The 11,291-nt window shown below is 37.6% G+C and overlaps 1 non-coding gene across 1 annotated transcript; it reads left to right on the plus strand.

Annotated features, from left to right (window-relative positions):
• The first annotated feature begins 3,160 nt into the window (after positions 1 to 3,160).
• Positions 3,161 to 3,234, plus strand: Trnat-cgu (transfer RNA threonine (anticodon CGU)). The gene has a single exon. It is a non-coding gene; the product is annotated as a tRNA-Thr (tRNA).
• Positions 3,235 to 11,291: the final 8,057 nt, after the last annotated feature.

The raw sequence follows: 11,291 nt of genomic DNA on the forward strand, positions 1-11,291 counted from the left end.
ATTGGTACTGGCCGTCAGAGTTACCGGTAGATGGCTTTCAGATTGAATATAGATTGTCAGAAAATGATGCATGGAGTGTCATATATGCCGAGGCAAATGAAAGAATGGTATTGTTGGAAGGGCTAACCAGAGGAACAATGTACAACGTACGGATTTCTACTATTCCACATGCATGACATGTCACCACTGTCATGCCAACCAATGGCATGCCAATTACGAAAGGTTTTTAAAATATTTAAGACTAAGTTTGGACTCACTAGCTTTGTTACTTCTGGTTCGTCCAGTGTTTTTGGGCTTGGCCTCCTGAACTACCGGTAGAAGGCTTTCATATTGAATATAGATTGTTAGGAACTGAAACTTGGAGTGTCAAATATGCCGAGGCAAAGAAGAGTATAGTTGGAATTACAACGTACGGATACCTACTATTCCACATGCATGAAATGTTACTACTGACATGCCAACCAATGTCATGTCAACTACGAAAGGTTTGTGAAATATAGGCCTATATATAAGACTTAGTTTGAACTCACTGGCTTTGTTACAGAGTTAATACGGAGATGCCGGTTCGGTTAGTTGCCAAGGTTCACTGGGGTGGAGTGGGGTCACGTGTGTTTTCCAGTACTTTCTGAGTTATGATAATTTGTAACAATGCAATAATTTGCAGCTACGTAACAGATTGTGCGTAATTATTCTAGATGAGTGTGTTATTAATTGATAATAAAGTCAATCCATATTCAGTTCCAAGGAAATGCAGAAAAGTCCATCTTTTCATGCAGGTTGTCTCTTTTTTGCCCAATTATTAATTCTGTCTGTAGAATATATGGATATAATCCAGTCTTTGTTTCGTAAACATTCTAAACTCTTGAAAATAATTTCCAATATTTGATTTAAGGTTTGTGAAATATTTGAGACTTAGTTTGGGCCCACTGGCTTTGTTACAGAGTTATATATAGAGACCGGTTCAGAAGTTATGGTGGTCCCCGTGTGTTTTCCAGCACTTTTCTGTTTAATAATAATGTTTATTAAATAAAAGGCACTAAATTTAATGCCCACGTGACCCATGGGCGCCGCCATACCAAGACCACCAAGTGATCAGTAGATGTGCTACAATGCTAAGAGATACCACCCATAGTGGGTAGGAGAACATGAAAACTAATATGAGATACTGTATTAGGATCACATATTAAGTATCATGTGAGAGTATACTCTTGTACTCCAGAAGACAGGATCACATATTAAATATTTGACACCATAGAATATAAAAACTAGTAATTTGATAAGTTAAAATAAGATTTTTAACGGAATAAATCTAAATAATATGATTATGCAGTTTATTCCGTTAAATATTTACCCCATAATTTCCCTCATTCTTCAGGCCCTGCCCTCTATCGGGTGCTAATTTAAAGTTTAAGCTTGATTGCTATTGTTTTTTTGTAAGCCTGCGGCGCAACCTTGAACAATATTGTCTCTTTGTAAGCCTGCGGCGCAACCTTGAACAATATTGTCCTTGAGATAACAGGTCACTTTTCCAGACATCCTGTCTAGACGCTGTAATGTCAGCGCCCATCTGGTCACGTGGGCATTAAATTAAGTGCCTTTATTTAAATGCCCTAAGACGACTGTATAACAAATTGTAGATCAGTATGTTTTTAACAACTACCCTTTGATAATAAAGACAATAATGCAGCAGGATGGCTCTTTTTTACCCAAATGTTTTATTCTTTCTGTAGCATTATATGGCTATATTTTACATTATTTATTTTGTTAACAGTCTAATCTCATAGCTCTTGTCATTCAGAATATTTGTTTTGCTTGTTTTTACAGGCCCCTGGCAGACTAATCAAAACTAGAAATCAAATGACACTGACTTGAATCCGCCTAGAAGTACATTACTTTTAACATAACTTACTACGCTTGGTGGTTTTGTTTTGTTTTGTGTATATAAAAGTGGCAGAAATTGTGTTGTTGATCATCAAGTTGATTTAATATCTTGACAACGACAGCTGTTACGTAGTGGCAAGTAACTGAGAAGCTAGAATATGACAAAGTTGTACTTTTCTGATGCTTTTGTAAAGACTATGATCTTGTTGTAATACACATCATGCAGTTATTGTTAACTACATGTATGCACACAACACAGGGGCACTCACAATAGGCAATTGAACCCTACTGGTAGCGCTGTGTTGTAGCTATACGGGTTGAACTAAATTAGTTAGTATCATATATCAAAAAGCTATGATTTTAGTGCTTTCTCTATGTTTCAATTACTTATTCTTTTCCAAATATCTGAATCTTCAACCCGGTACAAGCTTTAATAACGGGGAACATACATTTTATTAAAAGAAATCCTACCATCTATCCAAACTCGCCGTGTTATTCCAATGCACATTTTACTTCACCGGGCAGCCATTTTTTAATCGTATTTTGAAGATTGGTGTCATAAAACCGTCATAGGTACAAATTTAGTACTTTCTGTCAATCAATTATGGCTTATTCTCTACATGTCAATCTTTAAATAATTGGCATAGTCCTTATAATAACGGTCGTCCGCCTTGATGAGTAAATGACAGCAAACAGCTGCAAACCAGTGAAAAATATCCCAAAACTCGGTCAGTAGAGCTCTGCTCGTACATGTCAATAGAGTCATTATCGATTGGATTAGTCGTCCGTAGCGGACAATTCGGTCGCTCATTGGATCAATATTATCAGGTGGTAATAAATTTGCATTGGACAATAGATTACTATATAATGGTTAAGTACTGCATATATCGGTTTAATCTTCAATAAGCGGGTTTATGGCTGGGAAGGCCACGGTGAATTCGCCGTGGACGTTAGTGCACTATGAGTGGCACATAACAAGCACAACTCTCTCCACGCGGGTGCCGACAGCAGACGACAAGTTTAATAAAATTCAAATTCAAAATTTTTAGAATCGTAAATGTTCATGACCATATTTGGAATCAGCATGTATTAAAAACGCATTAAAATGAGTACAAACAAGCCTAGTATCTGTTCAGTGGTTCTTAAGATAGCTCTTGAAGTTGGGAAAATATCTTTATTTCTCGCATTTACGGCCCTAGCTACTATGGGCTATTTGCGGGGAGGAGATAAGTTTAAGTGACCGCTTATGGGTTCGAATTTCAACCAGCCTAATCATGAAGCTCCCGTGGCCAAGTGGTTAAGGCGTAGGTCTCGTAAACCTGAGGTCCTGGGTTCGATTCCCAGGCGGGATCACTTTTTCTCCTTGTCTCCTTTATTATTTGCGACGGCGAACCTGATGAAAAATAATGTTTATTTATATAATTCCCGTCGATCATGCCACTGTTTTTCCGTGTTATATTTCCTCACAGGGAGGATGGCAATTTATATCTCGCATTTACGGCCCTAGCTACTATGGGCTATTTGCGGGGAGGAGATAAGTTTAAGTGACCGCTTATGGGTTCGAATTTCAACCAGCCTAATCATGAAGCTCCCATGGCCAAGTGGTTAAGGCGTAGGTCTCGTAAACCTGAGGTCCTGGGTTCGATTCCCAGGCGGGATCACTTTGTCTCCTTGTCTCCTTTATTATTTGCGACGGCGAACCTGATGAAAAATAATGTTTATTTATATAATTCCCGTCGATCATGCCACTGTTTTTCCGTGTAATATCTTAAAACTTGAATAATATGTTGAAGCCAATGGCCAGCACGCAGCCCATTAAGGGATGGGTTTATATGTGTGTAAATGGAGGAGAAATGGGAGGATTTTGGCATGTTTGCTGTGATTGTTTGCCTAGCAATATTGATCACAAGTACACAATTGATGGTGCATATCAAGGACCAAACTCTATAGTTTTATATTTGAGCACGATCACTTCTGTAAGGTCATGGGAAATTATGTATATCGGCTTTTATATTTGATGTTGCATATCGGCTCACGCACTTTATTTTTGTACCCAGTATTTCACAAAGTCCCTGTACTCTGATGACCCTATGACTTTTTGCTGGTATGTTGAGCACTTTAAACAATTAATTATAGTACTTACCTCCTACTTTAGGAACATGCGTATGTCTTAATGTATGTCGACCATGTCAACAACCCAGTGTAGTTTTACATGGTTGGAAAAGTCTATTTCCTTTCGCTATTTTGCCAATCATAATTCATAAATTGTCCAACTTTTTGACAAAAAGAGTTTTACAACTATTCCGCCAGCAAGGAAACACAAATTTATGTGTATCCAGTGCGTCCTTTACGTTTAAATAGTTCAGTTTATTGTCAAGTTGTGCCTCTATACGCCATATTTACGGAATTGATGATACGAGCTGATACGGAATTTTTGAACCCAAATTTCTTGAAATATACATTACCTTTTTAACTTCTCGCCACGAAATTGGATTCATAAGAAGGTCAAATACAAGCCTTCCATTATGGCTGGTATCATCATCTCGATTGGTGTCTTGTGTTAGTATTATTCCATATTTTGCTGGTAGAAGTTCAATGAAACCCTCCATAATTCACGACTACTGTCACTTGTGTTATAAACTCGATGTGTTTACTATATTGTCGCTCGGGTCCGCGACTAATCGCAGGGACCAGTCTATCATTAGCTATTCTATACACTTTTCAATAGCCTTATTGTGATGTGTGGGAGTTTTAAAAGCCGAGCCATGAACAAAATATAATGCGAGCACAATGAACAATGAGATAGTGGCTTTTCTGATATCACTTTGAGGAACTGTTGAAGTATAAATCAGCCAACGAGTAGGTGTGTCCAAATTGCACATCTTGAATTGAGACCAAGACATGCTGTTATTTCAATTGTTATATCGTTCCGGTTGGTTTATTACCTACCATTGCCTACGAGATGCAGTTCTAAGGTGACAGAGGGACAGGTCTGCAATTCGATTCCACAACCATTCATACCTTTCATCTGTTTTATTGTATTATCGTGCGAATTGCTCCGTGGTACCTTACGGGTACCTGAATTTTATTTGAATGAAGATGACTCTGTCATGCTCGACGTCATATTGCATAATTTCTATACAGTATATGCAATAAACCAACCAGAACAGTATAACAATTGAAATAATAGGCAGTTCTAAGATAGGTTAAGAAGAATATAACGTCATTCTGTATTATTATTCAAGGTTGTAACGTGTGTCTATGCTGTCATGTAGGCCTACCTGGCAACAGACACGCCCCGGTACAAACAGATGAAATTTGTAGAAAAGCGTGATTATGACAAAAACATTAAAAAATGATACTTTGAGGTATTGTTTTTTTAATTTTTGTATGGCAGATCATACATACACATGTGCTGAGGTCAAAAAGGTAAAAATTTTGTTTTTGACCCCTGACTCACCTGTCATTCCAAACAACCTCTTAACGTGACACAAGCGCCGCCAGATCGTTGCCATGGAACCAGAACTATACTTGGCACAAACAGTACCTACTCAGTATTTTAAGTCGCCGCTGCTCATAATAATTAAACAAAAATCGGAATTATATGTTTTGTTACAAATAATTTCCTCTTTGATTTAACATCTCATTTGTAAAAAAAATGAACAAAAGACGACGCAGATATCTGCTGGACAGAAAGTCCGTTATCATCCAAGTGATATTACGGCACGAAATATTATTGCATGCACACTCTCTGTGTTCATGGTGTTATACGATGCCTTGCTCATTTTGGGGCCTATGTATTTACTTGAGTTGGTAAATAAAACATTTTAATCAGTGTTTGGAAATAGGCTAATAGTAATTCGTAGTTGGACATTTACTGCCAAATGCTAGTATAAAGATATTATACTACTACTACTATTAAAATTATCAAAGTGAAATACATTTTTCCTGACAGTTGCTACATAAATGCTAATCATATCATTTTCATGTTAATCATCACTTTTTTTAAAGTGATGATTAACATGAAAATAAAAATATGGCTAAAACTAATTCATTCAGGCGCATTACTTCATTTCGTGAATCATATCCATATACTTCCAAACTCTAATTATTCTTAAGACCGATGAGAAACTGCAAGTTTGGGAAAATCACAAAATATCTATTTCATTTAGGTATATATTTTAACACTGTGTAAAATAGTGCACGTCCGAGACGGGCTACTGAGTCATCGGACGGGCTATTTTCCTAACCAGCCAATCCAATGAGTCTGTCCGCACGTCCGAGACGGGCTACTGAGTTATCGGGCGGGCTATTTTCCTAACCAGCCAATCCAATGAGTCTGTCCGCACGTCCGAGACGGGCTACTGTGTCATCGGACGGGCTATTTTCCTAACCAGCCAATCCAATAAGTCTGTCCGCACGTCCGAGACGGGCTACTGAGTCATCGGGCGGGCTATTTTCCTAACCAGCTGACCATAATACATTGCCGACGGAACGTTTAAAAATCCTCGTAGCAGTTCGGAATCGCGGTGTCGACTTCCGTGTTTTCATAACCCCTGTTATCTAGATTATCAAGAGCTACGTCATATCCTGTAACCTTTTGTTGTTGGTGTGGTGCATCGTTTAAATCTTGCGCAGATTTAGGCGGAAACTCAATTGAATGAATGGAGAATGTTCGTTCTGACTTCATTTTCCTGCAAAGCACATCACAATTAATACTATTAGTTACCTCTTGTTTGTTCACGAAATACAGGGAAATATCTATGATTTGGCGTCGCACACCGACACCGCCTGGCTAATAATTATTTGGTGCAGAAGGGACACTAAAATGAATACACGGGATCGATACACGTGAATTGCTATGCACGATTTTGATATCAGACGAAAATCTTCTGATACCGGGTTAGAAAATGATGAATATCTCCCGTCATGATTTTTTCTCAAGAAACCAGATTTGGTCTCATAAACTTGGAAATACGTGTTGAACAGATATGATAGTCGCTAGAATGCGCTTTGAAAATTGGCCGTGCGCTTTGAACTCAAAATTTGACCATTTTATATTGCGTTGGTCCTGTTATGGACTACAGCGTGCAGCGTGTAGTACAGCTGCACTCACTGTAGGCAGTATAAAAGTCGATGACCATTGACCTCAATGGGGTATACAAGCTTAATCACGCACAACCAAGATCGATTACCCGGCTATTGTGAGTAGCCTTAGTTATGTCCCTCGACTAATTATTAGTTTAAAAGAGCTTTAAAGGTTTGAACCAAATGGCTAATCGTGGCTGTGGATTTAACCTACCATGGCGATTCCTGCCATGAAGATATAGGGTCGAAGACACTGTGCGTCGTATTCCATGAAGCCGAAGCCTGAATGGAATACGGCACCAGACCGGAAATAATTTCCCGTATTTTGTGATCTCGAACAAACAGGAGTAATGATTTTATCTTTTAGTAGGCATACCACCTCAAAAAATAAGCGCAGCAGAAACACGTTATTTAATGTTTCTACATGAATAAGCTTTATAAGCATCAAAAATCAAAAAACCGAATTGAAATGCATTGTGATGTAGTGTCAATTTTAAGATGCTCGTAAATCAAATAAAACCTGCCACAAATGGCTATAGTGACAAAATTGGCACATTTCGAGATTTTGAAGGTTTATTTGGACCCATTGTGGTAGTGACGGATAGAACAATCTATAAGCATAGTATAATTCTCGCTATTCGCAATAGGGGCGCCGCCAGCGGTTTGCGATGTAATCGTGATGTATCATGGGGAAAAGGTCGACATCCAAGTCCGCGCAATACGAATATTACCATGCTATTACATAGGAACACGTGACAATATTTTTTAGTTCGTCAATATAACGGTAATACACGCAAATCGATAGAGAAAAAAATAATTGTGCACATTTCAAATCACATTATTAAGTATTATTGAGTATCGATTCGCGTGTAACACCTTTATTTTGATAAACTAAAAAATATTGTCACGTGTTCCTATGTAATAGCATGGTAATATTCGTATTGCGCGGACTTGGATGTCGACCTTTTCCCATGATACATCACGATTACATCGCAAACCGCTGGCGGCGCCCCTATTGCGAATAGCGAGAATTGGATCAGGTACCCAAAAATCAAAAGTTCCATACCTTTTGCAACACATGATAGCTACTGCTGCAATGATAATGGCAATACTTCAGGGGCTATTTTAACGTGCCTCACTGTCACGATCGTGCAATGAGATAAAAGTGTTGATGAAGTAGAGTGCGTTTCAAAAATAAAAAAATTGACATTTTTACCTGAATGTGACCGTAAGAAAGGTTCTACCATTGTCTACTGTCTACTATTAAAGCATATCTACACGGATGGTTAATTGTCACTGTACGAATATTTTATCTCGACACGTACGTGACAGTGAGGCACGTTAAAATAGCCCCTGCAATACTTCCACCTCCAACAGCTGCAGCGATGATGATGATGGTGGTAGTACTGATTGGTGAGCTTTCTGAAAAATTGACAAAATAAACCAATCTGTACTGTACATAGGCTACTACTCCATATCAATGTGATACTCCCGAAATATTTTTTTTTTCATATTTTCGCACGAGCTTTTGTTACCTGTTGCCTTACAGCTACATCTATTAAATGCATTAAAATGCAGATATGTCACTAGAAAGTTGCATTGGTATCAACTGGGCTCGATTTGACGCTGGAGCATGCGATCGAATAAGGGTGATTTAGACTCAAAAAAGTTATTCAATACAATTACGTTTATTGCAACTGCTATACGGCCATTACGCTATTTGTTATATATACCACTATGCATGGAAATACGACGAGGAAATATTTGTTTGTGTGGCATCTAAAAAGCTGAAATTGACCAAGTTAATATATATATCCCTATTTAGATGCCTAGAAATGGTATATTTTCTCTCATTATATGAACAAACTTCATCCGATATTTTCTCTCATTATATGAACAAACTTCATCCGCACTGCATGGGTTTTAACAAATATTCACCCTGCATAATTGTAACTTTCAGTTTCGAGGGCGCACTGCCATTTTAAGGTTTTACGGTTTGTGACACTCTCAGAGTGTACTACCCAGTCGGGAGATGGGACCCAATTTCACACTGAATTGGATTTTGAATTTGCAAACTAATCCGGAATTAATTCATTTTGTGCCTACGAGTACCTATGAGGTCAAAAAAAGTATTTTTTATCTAAAGTTTAAATTTAAATCACATGTACTAGGTATTGGTGCATATGTTACAAAATACCAGCTGCCACATCAATATAAATTATTATACACGTTTGTATTTAAACACTTACCTATCAATATTACAATAACATTGAAGTTACAGACAGCTATATTATTAGAAGGATCCCAAGCGGAGTACGTCACTGTGGTGTTACCTACGAAGAACACGTCATTTGGACTATGGGTTGAGTTTATTCTTAACACATCTTCAGAATTGTCAGTCGGCACGGGCGGTATCCATTCTACTGGAATATGTGCTGTACTTTCTGCGTTACTTGTGATGTCTTGAGGACATTCCAAAACTGGTGCTTCGATATCTACATATTATTTTTTTAAGCAACAAGATGTAAAGAAATAAACTTAATACAATCATTAGTGGGGTTAATATAACTATTATTATTTCTATTATCTTCATTCATAAATTATGACATAATGGTAAAGTCTGGTGATCAGTATCTGGTTCAGTTTTGGACTTAAATGAAAAAGCAAGGGATTTATTTAGAGTTAGGAAACGGGTTTTAGCAAAGGGTTCAAAATTAAATACAGCACAGTGCCCTTTCTGTTTCTCTCCATTCAAAAGACGACAAATCGGATAAGTTTAAGGGAACTCGATCTTTTGTGCGTAATTATAGAGGGCCAGGGGATTCACTCTATCATTAAAAAAAATATTTGAAGAAGTTAAAGAGCCCTAGGAATAAAAACTGTAGTGTAATTCACGCCAGATACAATTTCTTTATACGACAAAAATTCATTTTGTAATCGATCAAAAAACAAACGTTTTATATCAATTTTAAATATAGCCTGAATCCGTAAATATGGTACCTCTCGCCCTTTTTTTAGGTCAAGGCTATTTTTACCATTATGCAGCAAACCATTGTTAAAGCTATTTCACATACATGTACAAAACATTCTAGAGAAAGAATGAGAGCATATAGTGTTGAAATATCATTTGTTGATTTCGAATGATAATGTCATGAAGTCGTAAATTTTAAGGTCAAATTCCTAAAACCAAAACAAAACATTGCGACGCAGATAATTCCCGACTTACGCAATTTCATCATCACATCAGTGTCTTTATTATTTGTTTGAAACCTTTCCCAAACGTTCGTGCTATTTATGCATAAAACGGCTAATTTATCTTTACAAAACGCGTCTTTTTTTAGTAAACAAAAGGCTAAAGATGGCATTATAAGATTTATCTTTTATCATTACACTCATCCGCGCAACTGCCACGGTGGCCGAGCGGTAAAGCACTAGACGCGTAATCGAAGGAAGTTTAGAATCGTTGGTTCGAGTCCCAACGAAGCCTGTGGAAACTTTTTTTCTTCAAAATTCATGATCGCATTCCGAAATGAGTCACTTGTCGGTAAATCATGTATCGTATCCTTAAATTCAATATGTGTGGTAAGAAACCGTAATATGTGACATGATCTGGTCCATGGAGGCCAAAGGCGGCAAATTTGAAATGGAGATAAAGGCATAAATATAAAGAAAAAACAATAAAATACATAAGAAACCTTTAAAACCAAGTATGCTACCGGTATAATGAAAGACAAAGATAAAAAGACCAGTTTGCGTCTGACGTCATCTGTCAATCAAACTTCGAGCACGGTGTTTGTTTACAAGTGTCGTGATGATGACTTGCTGAACGCGGATTTATAACCGGGCGCCTTATTGTTAATTTTGCACCTTTCGACATGCAAACCATCTCAAAAGTTAGGTCTTTATAGTAGGAAACTTTCTTAACCGAAGGTACCAAATGCCTAGAAAAGCTGCTTTTCGCCTTGTAAAAGTACGTAATTTTCGCCATCCTCGCCATTCACTGCTATTCCTTTTCTCCGATCGGCACCAGCCAGACGAATTGACCTTCCTTATACACGCTATTAGCCAATCAAGGATCGTAGAGAATTTGATTGACAGTGACGTCAGACGCAAACTAGTCTTTTTATCTTTGTCTTTCATTATATACCTTTGATGCTTCCAGTTTTATGATAGCCTTATGTTTGTTTTGTAGAAGGTAATTATAGTAACTCAATTTTCACAAAAAGTCTCCTTTGGCCTCCACGGACCAGATCGTGCTATCGGGTATCATGTTCTATGCGTCATAATATGAAATCGGCTGCAACAATACCAGAACAGAATCT

Source organism: Amphiura filiformis, chromosome 10, assembly GCF_039555335.1.
Source record: "Amphiura filiformis chromosome 10, Afil_fr2py, whole genome shotgun sequence".
In the NCBI taxonomy this organism is placed as follows: Eukaryota; Metazoa; Echinodermata; class Ophiuroidea; order Amphilepidida; family Amphiuridae; genus Amphiura; species Amphiura filiformis.